Source organism: Chrysemys picta, chromosome 7 (assembly GCF_011386835.1).
Source record: "Chrysemys picta bellii isolate R12L10 chromosome 7, ASM1138683v2, whole genome shotgun sequence".
NCBI lineage: Eukaryota > Metazoa > Chordata > Testudines > Emydidae > Chrysemys > Chrysemys picta.
Window position 1 is genome coordinate 125,706,026 of NC_088797.1, and position 14,535 is coordinate 125,720,560.

At 53.1% G+C, this 14,535-nt stretch overlaps 1 protein-coding gene across 1 annotated transcript in view; it reads left to right on the forward strand.

The window, feature by feature from the left end:
- The first annotated feature begins 5,397 nt into the window (after positions 1 to 5,397).
- Positions 5,398 to 14,535, forward strand: part of SEMA4G (semaphorin 4G) — a 96,580-nt gene continuing 87,442 nt past the window's right edge. The window contains exon 1 of the mRNA XM_065552650.1: positions 5,398 to 5,589. The gene's annotated coding sequence lies outside the window, so the exon portion shown is untranslated. The remainder of the gene's footprint in view (positions 5,590 to 14,535) is intronic.

Here is a 14,535-nt window from a genome sequence, read left to right on the forward strand (position 1 = left end):
TGTAACAAACCAGGACGCCTTTTATGCAATGCCGGCTGGGCCCCTGCTCTGATTGCAACACGCTTTCCTTGAACTCTGCTCACCCAATAAGGTGATTCAATGGGGGAGCTGAATGCCACCTGTCTGACATAGGAGGCTGCAATCTCTCGTGTGTTTACCTTTGCCTTGAACTAGTCACGTGGCTGGGTCACTGTGTAATCTGCAGATGAGGGGGAGAGGTCAGCCACGTGATAAGAGGGGGAGGAATTGCACAAAACTTCTTCCTCATTAAACTGAATAACCTTGGTGGAAAAGGCAGAGCAGCTCCCCCACCTTGCTGGGGATGGGCTGTGCTACCAGCTGAATCGGCACAGCTGGTGCAAAAGCAAAGGAAATCTGCACACTCCAGGGAAATGACCCGAGTCAGGTTGGACTCCCGCCCCAGCCCTGGAGCCTTCACCAGGGCTGTTCCCAATTGCCAGGCGGAGGCCCTGTGAATCTGGGCCAAGTGCTAATCTGCTGCAGCGCAGAGGATGCCTGGCACGGATACCCGTCCGGCTGGCATGAGCCAAGCCGCATCAGGCTATGTGGTGCAATGGGGTTCGAGCCATGGACTGGGAGCTGATCTAAAGAGAACAGATGTGGATCCAGAGGCAGACGCTTTGCCGATCAAGGAGAGTCCCTGGTGGCTCGGTGGCTGCTTCACACTGAGATCCCCTTCCAGTTCCATACTGCCTGGGGCGCCCTCCAAGAGCGTCCATTATCCCAAAGCACTGTGCACATTCGAGAGGAATGGATTCTCCCGTTACTAAAATGCAGCCACCGCTGGGGTAGAAAATTGCACTCTGCTTTAAACAGCTGCCTAGAACAAATGACGATTGAGGTGAAGTCCAAATTTCTGTGCTAACTTCCCCACTAGCCAGACACAGGCATTCTTAGCCCAGAAAAGTGTCTCATGTCGTCAAGATTAAAAAAAAAAAAGAAGTATTTCTTATGTCACTGAAGGTGTCCTAGCCTGCGTCGCCCGGTGACATTGCAAATGCAGTGAAATGCAACACCGCTTCTGGTGACTGGCGTCCCATTCCAGGATATTTACGGTGAGCTAGGAAATGCCAAGGGAGGATTTCACAGAGGGGGGAGAGGACTTTTATTTTATTATTTTTACTTCTCCCTCACCGTGGCCTGGCTAATGGGGATATTCAGCCCAGCAATCTACACATTTGCCAGCTCCTCTTTCCACCTGGATGGGTCAGACATGGAGCAAGTTATACCAGCCAGATGGAGAGAAGATTTTTCAGGCCAGAAGGGATCATTATGATAATCTATCCTGACCTACTGCATAGCACAGGCCAGAGACTATCGCCCGCTGATTCCTGTATTGAGACTAACAGCCGGGACTTGGTCATTCCAGTTTGACCCTGTTCATGTTTGATTCTTTAGCTGAATCTCTAAGCCCTTGCATCAGCCTGTAGTGTGTAGGTGTCGTACTTCCTGGCTTCCAGTGGAGTGGGAGGGAAGGCAGGTACACTCAGTCTAGCTCAACAGGAAATGCTAATCTGCCCTTGAAATGGAGGGGAATTTTGGGAGCCAGAATGCAGCCACCCAGGAGAATAGGACTAACATCCTCTGTGGCTGACCTCCTTACTCTCCTGAAAAATGCTGCGGGCTCTCCAATGATCTCGTGGCTGGAGATCTCAGATCTATGGCACCTCCAGCAGCGGGGGGCACCCTGGCACTGAGCTCGGCACTGGCTCAGGAATCCATCCGGGGGACGCTAACCAGTTGCAAGAACCAGTGAAAGAGCAAATCTCGTTTGCGTGAGGCCAAAGGCGCCCGGCGCCAGGATCTGAGAACTCGGCGTGATGGAGACAATGCTGCTGGTTAGGCCGGGGGGAATGGACCAGCCTTGCCACGAGGTGGCTGGCAAAGAACAGTTGCTTTGCCGGGTCTGGAGGGCAGCAGGATGTGTGACGCCTTCCTGCAGTTGAACAGCCCCATAACAATTGAGCGTTGGTCGGTCTCCCTCACTCGTGGTGATGGCTGGACTCTAGGATCTTAAATACCAGTGAAGAGCGGTCAGGACTCCATGTCTAGAACCGAACCAGAGAAATAACCGATCCGTCCAGAGTCCAGAAGATGTTTGCTGATTCTAATTGAAACGGCACCAGCAGCCCGGAGAGGCAGAACTGCAATTCTCCTGCGTCCACAGCAGCTCTGCCTGCAGAATTTTTAAATGTGGGCTTTGGCCAAGCGTGCCATCACAAATGCCAACTCTGCCCATCCTCTGAGAGCAGGGCACTGCCGCTAGCTGCCTGGTGCTTGCAGGAGATGCAGAAAACTCCCGCTAAGGAACAGCTGCGGTTGGATTGTTTAGAGTTAGGAAGAGCCCCATTCTGAAGGGCCATCCCAGTGCTCCTGTAATGCCTGCGTAGTAAATACACCACAGCAGGGCTGCTCCCAGAGCTCTAACTCCCATCGCCTGTAAACCAACGGGGGAAATAGCCATAAGGGTCCAGAAAGGAACAGCAGGGTTTGACAAAGGAGAGGAACCTTTAGAGCAGTCGTCAGCTGCCAGCCAAACCTGGCCGTTCCCTCCGATAGGATTCACAAGACTGCTAGCTGAGGGGGAAGCGGGCGATCTGAGGCTAGTTAAGCATTGGAACAGGGCGGTTATGGAATCCCCATCCTTGGAGAACAGGTTCAACGAATGCCTGCAAGGATGATCTAGGTCTAGGACAGGCAGTAAGGGATGGATTAGATGGTCTCTTGAGGTCCCTACATTTCCATGATCCCATGGCATTCTGTACCTGCACTTGATACAGTATCTCAGTCTTACACGTGAGATTAATTCAACTGAATTTGGCTATGAACATGGTAATCAAACCGAGCTTTTGTTTATGATCTGTGAGTTGACTTCCAGTGCCTGGAACGAAGGGTGGGGTCTAGGTGCAGCAGGGATCTGGGCTGGGTTGGATTTGATTAAATAATTGGGACGAGGAAGTAAACCTAGGAATGAAACTAGCAACTGATATTAAACAGGGAGGAGCTGCAAATGCCACTGAGGACAAAGATAGGCTAGTAAGAGCTCCAGAGAGACTGGAAACATGGCCAGGTACTGAAAGAAACAAGATTCCCTCTAGAACCACAGAGAAGTAGGACTGGAAGGTACCTCTCCAGGTCATCTAGTCCGACCCCTTTAGGGTAAATGCACAATAATCTGACGTTCAGCTATTTAGTAGGCAGGTAAAGTGGAAAGCAGAGATGCTGAACGAGACCTAGGGGTGGTAGCAGACAGCAAGTTGAACCCAAGTTTGCAATGTGATATGGCAGCAAGAAGGGGCCGATACAACTGGGTCTTGGGGGGAGTCTATGCAGAGGCATTGCAGGATGGGGAATGAACAGACCCATCTCTATGGGCACGGCTACAAGCCCGCAGCACCGAGGCGACGTTGACACTAGCATGGAGCGTCTACAGGGGAGGTCTTACAGCTGCAGAGGTACAGCTGTGCTGCTGTTAAGAGCTCTAGTGTAGACATGGCCTGAGTCTCAGAGCCCAGCTCAATTGACTCGAGCGTGCAGTGCAGGGGAATGTCTCCATTGCTATTTTATAGCCCTGCAACCTGAGCCCCGCAAGCCCGAGTCAGGTGACCTGAGCTAGCCGTGGCCACGCTGCAGGGCTTTTCGTGCAGTGTAGTGCATAACCTATATGGCTCTGGTGCAACTGCACCTGGCTAGGCTGGTCACGGCAGGCCCTCAGTTACCAGAAATGCATGGACAGACCGGAGGGAATTCAGAGCAGATGAACAAAACTGGCTAAGAGGGCTGCGGGACTGGTCTCCGGGGGATGATTGAGAGGGAACAGGAGGTGAATCAATTCAACACCTGGCTTTCTAGCTGCAAACTTCCTCTTGCTTTATAGTTGCAAGTGAGGATGGCCACTAAACTCGCAAAAAGAGGCACAAAGGTATCAGCCTTGTTCGCCAAGACCTGGATGGGCCATCCAGTCTGAACCCCCCTTTTACCCCCCTACCCAGACACATGCTGGCTGGGGCTTGTGCTGCCGGCATTGGGGGCATTCTCAGGAGGCCAGACAAAAGGATCAGGATGGTTCCTTCTGGCCTTAGATCTCTGGACTGTACCTGCTCCAGGGATGAATGGAGGGTAGGCCGCCGTAGCGGGTTCCTTCTCCCCAAATAGTAGAGCAGGGTGAAATGTTTTGCCTGAAACTCCTTTCGGTGAAAAATGCAGATTCGGTAACACCAAAACATTCGCCAAGTCAGTCATTGGGAAGGGAAAATCAAAGTTTTGCTTTGCCAGCTTGAAGTGACATTTTATCGTGAAATTCCCTTTACTTTTATTTTTTTAAAAATCCCCAAATGGTCATAAAAAAACGCTCTTCATTTTGGCTGAAAGGGTGAGGGGGGAATTCCTGCCACTGCAATAAACCCATGTGCCCAGTCTGGAGGGGAGGGGGGACCTTGGCATGGATGCATTGCATGCCCATGGCCTCATGGTCCTGCCCCATCATCAGCCTCCAGGCAGGGGGACAACCCCCATCCTCATCCCCCCGGCCAGTCCCCACGGGGACCCCAACTACTCCAGCGTCTGTGGGAATCCCAGCCCCCCTTCAGTGGGAGCTCTGACTCCCCTCCTTGCCCACTCCAGCCCCATCAGGGAGCCCCATAGCCAGAAGAATCTCAGCCTCCCAGCATCAGTGGGCCCCCTCCTCAGTTCCCCAGGGCCAGATCCACATGTGGGAGTCCCCCAGCCCCCACAGCCAGGGGCCCCAGGGCCCAAGGACCCCCAACCTCAATAGCCAGGAATGCTTGGGCTCCCAAGCTCCCTATATGTCCCCCACTCCTCCACTGCCAGGAGCACCTGGGCCCCCACCCCATCAGCCCCTCCAAACCCCACAGCCAGGCCCTCCATGAAGTCCCCCACCCCCCCCTGCCAGGAGCCCATCAGCCCCCTGAACCCCACAGCCAACCCCCCATGGGGCCTCCACCCCCCATTCCCAGGAGCCCCTTAGCCCCCTGAACTCCACAGCCAGCCCCCCATGGGGCCTCCACCCCCCATTCCCAGGAGCCCCTTAGCCCCCTGAACCCCACAGCCAGCCCCCCATGGGGCCTCCACCCCCCATTCCCAGGACCCCCTTAGCCCCCTGAACCCCACAGCCAGCCCCTCCATGAAGCCCCCCACCTCCCATTCCCAGGAGCTCCTCAGCCCCCCCCGAGCCCCACAGCCAGCCCCCCATGGGCCCTCCACCCCCCCATTCCCAGGAACTCCTCAGCCCCCCCTCGAGCCCCACAGCCAGCCCCCCATGGGGCCTCCACCCCCCATTCCCAGGAGCTCCTCAGCCCCCCCCCCCCCGAGCCCCACAGCCAGCCCCCCCCATGACCGGGGACCCCCGGATCCCCGCCCGCAGCCCGTGCCCGGCAGCGGCCGCTAGGTGGCGGCGCGGTGCCCCGCTGGTGCCCGGCTCCGCGGCGCTCGGCAGCGGCTGCGGCTCACTCGGCTCCGGCAGAAGGAACCTGCGCCGGCCCCGCCGCCCGGCCCCGGTGCGCAGCGACCCCCGCCAGCCCCGAGCCGGCACCGCGGGCAGCGCCACAGGCAAGTGCGGCAGAGCCGGGGCCGGGGGGCAGCACCGGGGACTCGGGCGGGTTGGGGGGCAGGGTTGGGGGGGTGGGGTACGGGGGAGGCTCTGGGGGTTGGGGGACAGTTTCGGGGGGTGGGGTATGGCCCGGGATCCGGGGAGCTATGGGGTCTGGGGGGCAGGATTGGGGGCTGGGGGTATGGGCAAGGATCTGGGAGGCAGGAGTGGGGGGCAGGGTATAGGGAAGATCTGCGGAGCTTCGGGCCATGGGGACTGGGGGGCAGCTCAGTGGCCAGGGGAAGGATCTGGGGAGCTATGGAGATCTGGGGGGCAGGATTAGTGGGTGGGGTGCAGGGGGACGATCTGGAGAGCTACGGCGCCATGGAGTTGGGGGGCAGGATCGGGGGTGGGGTATGGCCCGGGATTTGGGGAGCTGGGGGGGCTGGGGGGCATTATTAGGGGGTGGGGTGTAGGGGGATGATCTGGAGAGCTATGGGGGTTGGGGGGCAGGATTGGGGGCTGGGGGTATGGGCAAGGATCTGGGAGGCAGGTGTGGGGGGCAGGGTATAGGGAAGATCTGCGGGGCTTCGGGCCTGGGGGGCAGGCTCAGTGGCCAGGGGAAGGATCTGGGGAGCTATGGAGATCTGGGGGGCAGGATTAGGGGATGGGGTACAGGGCGAGGATCTGGAGGGCCACGGTGCCATGGGGGTTGGGGGGCAGGATCGGGGGTGGGACTATAGGGGGAGGATCTGGGGAGCAGGATTGGAGAGTGGGGGTGTGTGTGAGGATCTGAGAGGCTACAGGACCATGGGGGCTGGGGGGGCGGGATATAGGGAGAATCTGGGGGACTATGGGGCCATGGGGATTGGGGGGGAGGCAGGATCAGTGGCCAGGGGAATAGGGGAAGGATCTGGGGAGCTATGGGAGTCTGTGGGGCAGGATTGGAGCGTGAGGGTATTCAGGGCAGATCTGTGGGGTTATGGGACCGAGGTAACATCCATGGGGATCTGGGGGGCAGGATCCAGGGGGCAGAGATATAGGGGGAGGATGGAGGGTATGGGGCAGGAGTGACATCCATGGCGAACTGGGAGACAGGATGGGGGCTGGTATAGCCGGAAGATCCAGGGTGTACAGGGCAGAGGTAATATCCTGGGGGTGAGAGGTATAAGATGGTGTCTGGGGGGAATTTGGTGGGCAGAGGTCTGGAAGAGTGATATGTTGGGGGCTGTGGGTGGGGCTGGATTTAGGGGAACAGGGGTGACGTGCTGGAGGCCAGGATCTTGGGGGTGCATGATGTGGGAGTGGGTTTAGAGGTGCAGGGGGGAGTAGGAGACATACTGTAAAGTGTGAGACGCCGGTGTCTGGTCCTGGGGGCATGGTGGGGTGAGGGGTGCCTCGGGGCGGGGGCGTTTGTGTATGTTGGGAGCTATGGGTCAGGGAGTGTGGTGGATGGGGATGGGCTGGGAGGCAGGGGTTACGTATGGGGATGGCCAGGTTTTGGTGTCGGTAGCTCAGGGAACGTTCAGTGCGTGGGTGAAATCCAATGGAATATTGATGCCTTCTTCGCCTCCGCACCCACATGAGTGCCCTCATGGACGGGGGAGGGGGGGCATGGGGAGTCACCTGGATTGAAGACTAGAGCCCCTTAGGGGGGCTGGCTGTGAGGCTTGGGGGTTTCAGGTTCATAACCAATTGCAGGCCAGTGACACTTGGGCTGGGGGCTGGAGGGGGATGCAGCTGATTGGGATTGTGATGCTGGAATGCAGTTGTTTTTCTCTGCCAGCTGGGCACTTTCCCTTCTCCCCCTTCCCTGAGTGCTGGGCTGTGTGTGATGCAGGGATCTTTTACATGTGCAGGACAATCTTCCTTCGCTGGCCCCCTCCTCGTCTCCACTGAGCCCTGCGCCTTGGCTTGGCCTTTCAGAACGCGAGCTTGAAAGTGGGGTAACGAGGAGACGCCTCTTCTGCTGCTGACAAAAATAGTCTTGCAAGACAAAGAAACTGTCCAACAAGGCTGAGGAGCGCAGGTTCCCCCAGAGGCAGGGAAATTATTATTAACAACGATGCCATTTTTCTGTGCTCGTTGGAAAGTGGCTACCCTCCCAGACCGGCTCCTTTATGTCCCCCCTTCACCCTCCCTTAACCAGGAGCTTAAGGGTTGCCCTGAATAAAGGCCCAACTCTTAGTGACTTCGGTGGGACTTAAACTTGAGCGTGGGCTGAAGTGCTTTGCTGAATCAGGGCTGTGGGGTTCTGGTGTGGCCACATTTCCCTCTGGTTTGTTACGGAGCCATGTTTAACACAGTGGATCTCTGCTCATCTTGGCCTGGTTGCTCTGGGGAGGGCAGAAAACCAGTGTTTGTTGTGGTCCTGAATTTCGGTTTAATGACTTAGGGGCTTCTCGTGTCTGGAAAACGTGTTTCTAGCCCGTTGGAAATGAGGGATTTATGAGCGCTGAGGTTTTTTTTTGAAGTCCATTCGAATCGTTTCCTCCCTTCCCTTTAGGAATGTAATGGGTTCTTGTAGCTGTGAGATTTATTCAGCGATTGTGGCAGATTGAATGGAGGGAAAAACAACCAGGAGCACTTGGAATAATTGATGTCTAGTCTGTGCTCTGGAGGGGAATAGCTGCTTATAGGTGCATTACCTTACTTCATAACTATGCATGGAGCATCTGTATTAGCAGCTCAGGTGAGGATCTGAGCACGGGAGCTGGTGTTAAGATAATTACAAAGCTGAATGGGATGGGGTGTGTGAGGGGTGGGGAGGGAGAAGCTCTCCCCTGGGTTTCTGGAGTTTACCAGGGAGGCTGAAATTGACAGTTTGATGCAACTTGTTGTGTAGCAGCTGTAGCTTAAGGTACAGGGAAGAACGGTTTATATCACTAATGCTTTGTAAAGCTGTTTGAGCTGACGGAGTGAAAGCTGCCGTAGAATTCAAATAGCAGAGGTGTGCTGAGAGTCCCCCAAAAGACTTGGTATCTGCTTAAACGATCAGAGAGTGCGTGTGTCTATCCAGCCCCCGTGGATAAAATAGTCAGGGGAGAAGGCTGAGTTTGGCTTCCCTTTGCTTTGCTGCCCTTCCTCTTGTGTTGAAAACCCTGTGTAAAATATTAGGGGGGGGGGTGTTTGGCTTGAAGGTAGGGTGATGCTTGCTGGTGCCTCTTCGCCCTGTTACTTGCTTTGGAAATCCGTGTGATTAGAATTTCTGTTTTTGTTACTCTCGCTGCTTTGCGACCCCTCGTCACATTTTACCAGTGCTGGGACGCTGCTGTAACCAGGTCATGGCGAAATCCTCGGCATGTGAATTTTCTGAATAAACTCTCTTTCCCCCCGTGGCCCTCCCAGTCCCAACCCTGCAGCTAACATGAAAATAAAACCTTCAAGCGGAGCATTCAGGCAGCCTTGTAATAAGATGAAATCAGAACAGAAATCAGCTATTAGACTTAGGCTTTGCTCTAGTTTGTCTCTTAAAAAAGAAAGAGAGCGAGAGAGAGAAAGGACTTTAGCAGAATTAAAATATCTGATGTGCCTTCTGGGGGCAAGCAGGACTGTGCTTTTAATGTAGGTCCTATACAAAGCTGTGTATGTGCAAATAACTTTGGATGGGACAAAGTGCTGTGCAGCGCTAGTATTCTTTTATCCAAGGCAGAAGTAATTTTCTTCTAATATTCATCTTGAAAGCTGAGTTAAAGGGGACATCAGCTTAAAGTTAAGCTATGGGGAAAACATAAACCAGGTTTTATTCAACTTGAAGCCAATAAAAATGCTTCTAACAACTGTTTTAATTGGATTTCTTAAAGAAAATGTATCTTTGAATAAATAAAGGGGAGATGATTCAGTCTTGGGGTTAAAGCACTGGATTGAGACAGTTTGGTTCAATTCCTGGCACTGCCACACACTTCTTGTGGGACCTTGAACGAGTCACTTGGCCTTTCTGAGCCTCAGTTTCCCATCTGTAAAATGGGGCAAGTACAGCCTACCTCACAGTGCTGTTGCGAGGATAAATCCACTCCTGTTTGTGAGGCGCTCTGGTAGTGTGGTGATGGGGGGCCCACGTAAGCAGGTTGCCAGTAAGGGTTTTTGAAACCCAAACCTTGTGGCACAAAGAAACCAGAAGTAAAACTGGCACAAAACACACACGAAACTGACTTAAATGGTCTTTCATTGTTCGAGCCCAGTGAAATGCAAACCGTCACAAAGAGCACTAGGGACAAGCAGATTGGATCTATAAATAGTGGAAAACTCTTGAAGTCTGCGGTATTGCTAACAACAGCAGGGGAACTTGTCAATGTAAATAACGTGTAAAGAGTCTCTCTCCATTTGGGGCCCCTTTTTCTTCTCAGGGTAACTCTAAAATTACACTTCTGCTTCTAACCTGAAAATAAAGCCCTTGCACCACAAAGCCTGTTAAGGTTTAACTGCAGGTCACATGCAGCACGTTATGTTGACCCGTACGGCTTTGTTTGAAAGAGAAGACAAATGCGTGCTGCTGGGAAACTTTGACTTAGCACTGTCAGCCTGGAGTTAGCTCCTGCGTAGATGTCCTGTGGCAATGTTCATTTCCCAGCCCCACGCATGAGCTTTCCAAACGGACTTAACATTTGAGGGGTTGGTTGTTTCCTTTCCTTGTGAATGTTATCTCCAACCCCCTGGTGCTGGCTCTAAAGGGAGAGCATGCCCCTCTGAGCAGGGTTTGGAGGGGCTGGAATCTGACTCAGTGTGGGGGGATTGTTGGTACTGTATATTTATGCCCTGTTCTTGATCTCTAAGGTAATGGGGCAGAGACGTAGAGCTGCTTGGGGAAATGGACCTACACCGATGGGTCTGTCTTCACTGCAGAGTTCACTCGATCTTTATGGTTGTTGCCCCTCAGCCCATGCAAAACTCTCACCTGAGCTTGGCGATTTAAACCCTGGCTAGCTGGGGGAGCGGGGTTAGAGCCCAGGTCCCACTTTCAGTGGGGCTGGTTATCTGCCCACTTTGCAGCGAGCACACAGGCTAAACCATCCCCGGGCTGCTAGTCCTCCAGTGCCTGCCCACAGTTCCCGCCGTGTGCCCAGGAGGTCAGACAAGTTCTCCCACGATTTGGTGGGAAGGAATCAGAGCGGCTCATCTCACCGCAGCTCAGAGCACCCTGGGATGGGCCCCCAGAAGTCCTAGCGATACACACAGGGGAGCGCAGCGCAGCACAAGTGAGGACACGGTCACATGTGCTGGCTTTGCCACGTGGCTTCTTGCAGGCTCAACTTGGCTGGTCGGCACCTGTGTCTAACTCTGTGCAGCGAAGACATCCCTGGTGTGTACATTGCAACATAAGGAAAATAACCAGCCAAAGCATTTGAGGGGAAAACTGGGGAGCAGTATGGGGAGAACACCCCTCCTGTGAAGGAAAACTCTCATGATAAAAATTGCATTTCTTTGGGTTACCCAGAACCTTGGATTATGAAAACTGAGCTCTGTAATCGCCTCTCACATAAGCTCTTGAAGCTGGACGATTTCCCTGGGGGTGAGATCCGAATCAAGCACTCCACTTGCCAGTTTCACTTTCAGGTTCTCATATGCCCTAGCATGCCTCTCCTTTTGTCCTTTCTGGTAAAAGGTCCTCCCCCCACCCCCGGCCGTCTGGCGTGTCACTGTGCGGCCCTAAGGTAGGAAGGCTCCGCAGATCGCTGGTGGTCCTCAGACCACAGAACTAGCACCGGGCTGCTTTGTTTGGGTTTCTGATGAATAAATAAAAGAGAAGATTCGTGGAAATTGCTTGCACGTGTTCTTTCACGGGAGTCTCAGAGGTGGTAAGACAACTCCCACCTGTTCATGCTCTCTGTATGTGTGTATATATATCTCCTCAATATATGTTTCACTCTATATGCATCCGAAGAAGTGGGCTGTAGCCCACGAAAGCTTATGCTCTAATAAATTTGTTAGTCTCTAAGAACAGGACTCCTGTTCTTTTTCATGGGAGTGTCTTGCAAAGCTAAATGTCTTCCAGCAAACCCTCCGTTGTGCGGCTAACTGATGCGAATTGTCTTGGCGAGGTGTAGGGGTGTTTTACCCCGGAGTTGAGGGACAGGAGCCAGGTAGACTTGGCTTCTGGCTTCCCCTGCTGAATGAATGGGAGCCTGCCTGTCTCTCCCCACGAGTTCTGAAAGAGGGATCACTCCCCACCCACATCCCTGAGTCCTTCAGGATGGTGCTGCTTTCCGGTTGCGTGGCAGGAAATCCCACATGCTCACCGCCTCCGTTCTGAGCTAGCTACCTGCTGCTGCCTCCCAGGGAGAGGCAGGGGCCAGTTACACTGTGCAGGCTGGTGGAGAGACTCCTGGTGTATCAATACTAACTTCTTCCACAGCACCCCGCCCTCCTGCCTCTCCTTGTGCCCCCTTCTGTCAAGCCCAGAGCCCCCTTGAGGTTTGCCCTGAAGGAGTCAAAATCAAATCCCTACCACCAGAGGAGTGAGGGGGCAGAAGTCGGGGGGGATTTGTGTCCCGTACCTGTGTTCTGGGAGCACCAATTGTGTCTCAGGTGTCCCCAGGCTTGTCATCACTTGTTGTGCATCTGCGTTCAAGCCCTGAGCTGAACATGTTCCTCTTTCTAGCATGTCCCATCAGCTGTTGCTCTGTAGTCCTCTGAGGTGTGACTGGCTCTGGAGGGGGGCTACGTTTGCTGGCAGGAAGGAGTCTGTGGGCCCCATTGTCTGGGCCGGGGGATGTTGCAAGTTGGTTGTTAGTTATTAACTTATTGGAGTGATGGAGCGAGAGCTGCTGGAAACTAGACAGCTGAACAAACAGAACCAGCGGACCCATGCGGCTCTTCTTCCGCTCCGTAGCAGTCGGAGAGGAGCTCCAGCCAGGGGGGTTTGAGCATGTCAAATCCTGAAGTGTGTGTGGGGGGGAAACAGGGATACAGCAGAAGCCAGTTTATAGCCTGGAGTGCACAATATGCTGTCCCCAGCTCCCATTAATGTCCCTGGACAATTCTCAGCCATGGGACTAGGAATACGCTTGGAGCTGCTGAGGGCAGATAACGCGACGCTCTGGAGATTGGCCTCTGAGTATGACTCTGTACATTTCACTTTCTGAGCCTGATGCATTGGCATGAGATGTTCTTCCTGATTCTAGCAATTCACTCATTTATTCCCTCTCCAGATTAGGGAGGTAACGAGCTAGATCAGCTTTTGGCCCTAAATCTAGCAGATATTTCAGCCCTCTTTTGATAGCATCTGTTTGACTAATGACCAGTGCGGAAGAGTACCAGTTTTCCCTAGAGGAGTGGAGATGCGGGTCTTTGGGCCTGTGTCCCAGTGAACGGGGTGCCCTTTCCGAGTGTGTGTAGGTGTAGGGGAAATCTAACAACTGCCTGGGAGGGCTAAAAATCAGCTGATGTGAACTACCAAGGGAACTGATCTAATGTGATCCCTTCTGAACTTAAACATTGTGAAACTGTAACGAGTGTGTGAGGCACAGATGTAATCAGTTATGATAACCTCACGTAGCGTAACCCTCCCCGTTTAACGTCTGCGACCCATACCTAAAACCAGGAAATTCACTTGAGAACCAAGCTGTCTCCACTACAGACTGATGGCCAGTGGCTAATGTAGTTACTGTCCATAAGCCAAAGACTGGTGCTCTGGGGAGAAAGTCCCAGCAGACCAAGTGTCTCTAAATGGATGAAGAACGCTCGTCTGAAGTTCACCGTTAGTCAGCACCCCATGCTGGAGAAGCCTTGAGACACTGAGGCATTGCCAGTACACAGCCGATGGAGAATGTTTCTACACTCCAAGAGCTTGTTATTAAAACTGTCTAAAAGTGGAATGGAATTTCATCTAGTTCTACTGTCCAAACTGAGTGAGATGCAAAAAGCAACCAGGACGAAGAGTGGAGAGAGACCGTTACGCAAAACATGGTTTTATCAGTAATCAGTTTTGCCAAGTGCATGTGTTTGAAAAGCATGAATCAGGGCCCCAAAATCAGGAGATTGTCTTGAAAATCAGGAGATTTTCAAAGAGCAATCTGGGCTTTATTTGCTTTTGGATTTTGAACCATTAAAGTTTCACAGGTTCATGCTTTTCTCTGCAACTGTGAGGGCTAGAAAAAATATGTTTTAAAAATGAAAGCAGTGATTCTAATGGAATAACGCGACTCCAGCAGCTGGGGATTCAAAAAATGTATTGTGAGATTGGTAATAAAACCACAAGAGTGGACAGTGCTGAGTAACAAAGGGAAGGAAGAGTTTTATTGGTCGACAGTGTCCCTTTGTTGTTACCATTTCTGAGTGTGATCCTTCAGCTAGAAATCGTACGGCTTTACTTCTCCCTTTTTTGGACGCAATACATATTAATCCATCCCTTGGTTCTTGTTGGCTTTTTTAAATGGGAATGCTGCGAGATCTGTTTTGAAGTACTGAGTGCCTGTGCTGTCATCCATCACTTTGTTTTTCTGTTTCCCAGTAAGTTCACCTCCCTCCCCCTTCTTCTCTCCTGACGTGTGCAGGATCAGAACATGAGACGCTGTTTGCACTCCGGACGTGCCTGTTCTGAGGGGGCAGGTTAAAGGGACACTACACAAATACACAACCCAGATTAGATTTTGAATTTGTTCCCCATTCTTAACAATCAAAGGGGGTGTTACATGGGCAACTCCTGGTTTTAAAGCTTTCAAGCTCCCCACAGCAGCCAGGTCTCGGCTCGGGTGCTGATTTTGATGCAGTAGACCGCTCTGGCCTGTTCCTGTTGTACCATCTCCCTGATTAACTGAAGGGCTGATGTGTTGCTCTCTCTCAGGTCACTTCTCCCAGGTTTTGTGCAGGGACGTGGAGAGCAAGGGAGCTGTTTGGAAGGAGTGGCGCTCTGATTTATTGGAAGACGTTCTGTATGTCTCTTTATCTTCTCCTATTTGGCCATCCCTTCCTGAGGTTTTTTTGCATGGCACATTCCAAGCCCTCTGCCAGTTAAGAATGGAGGAAAA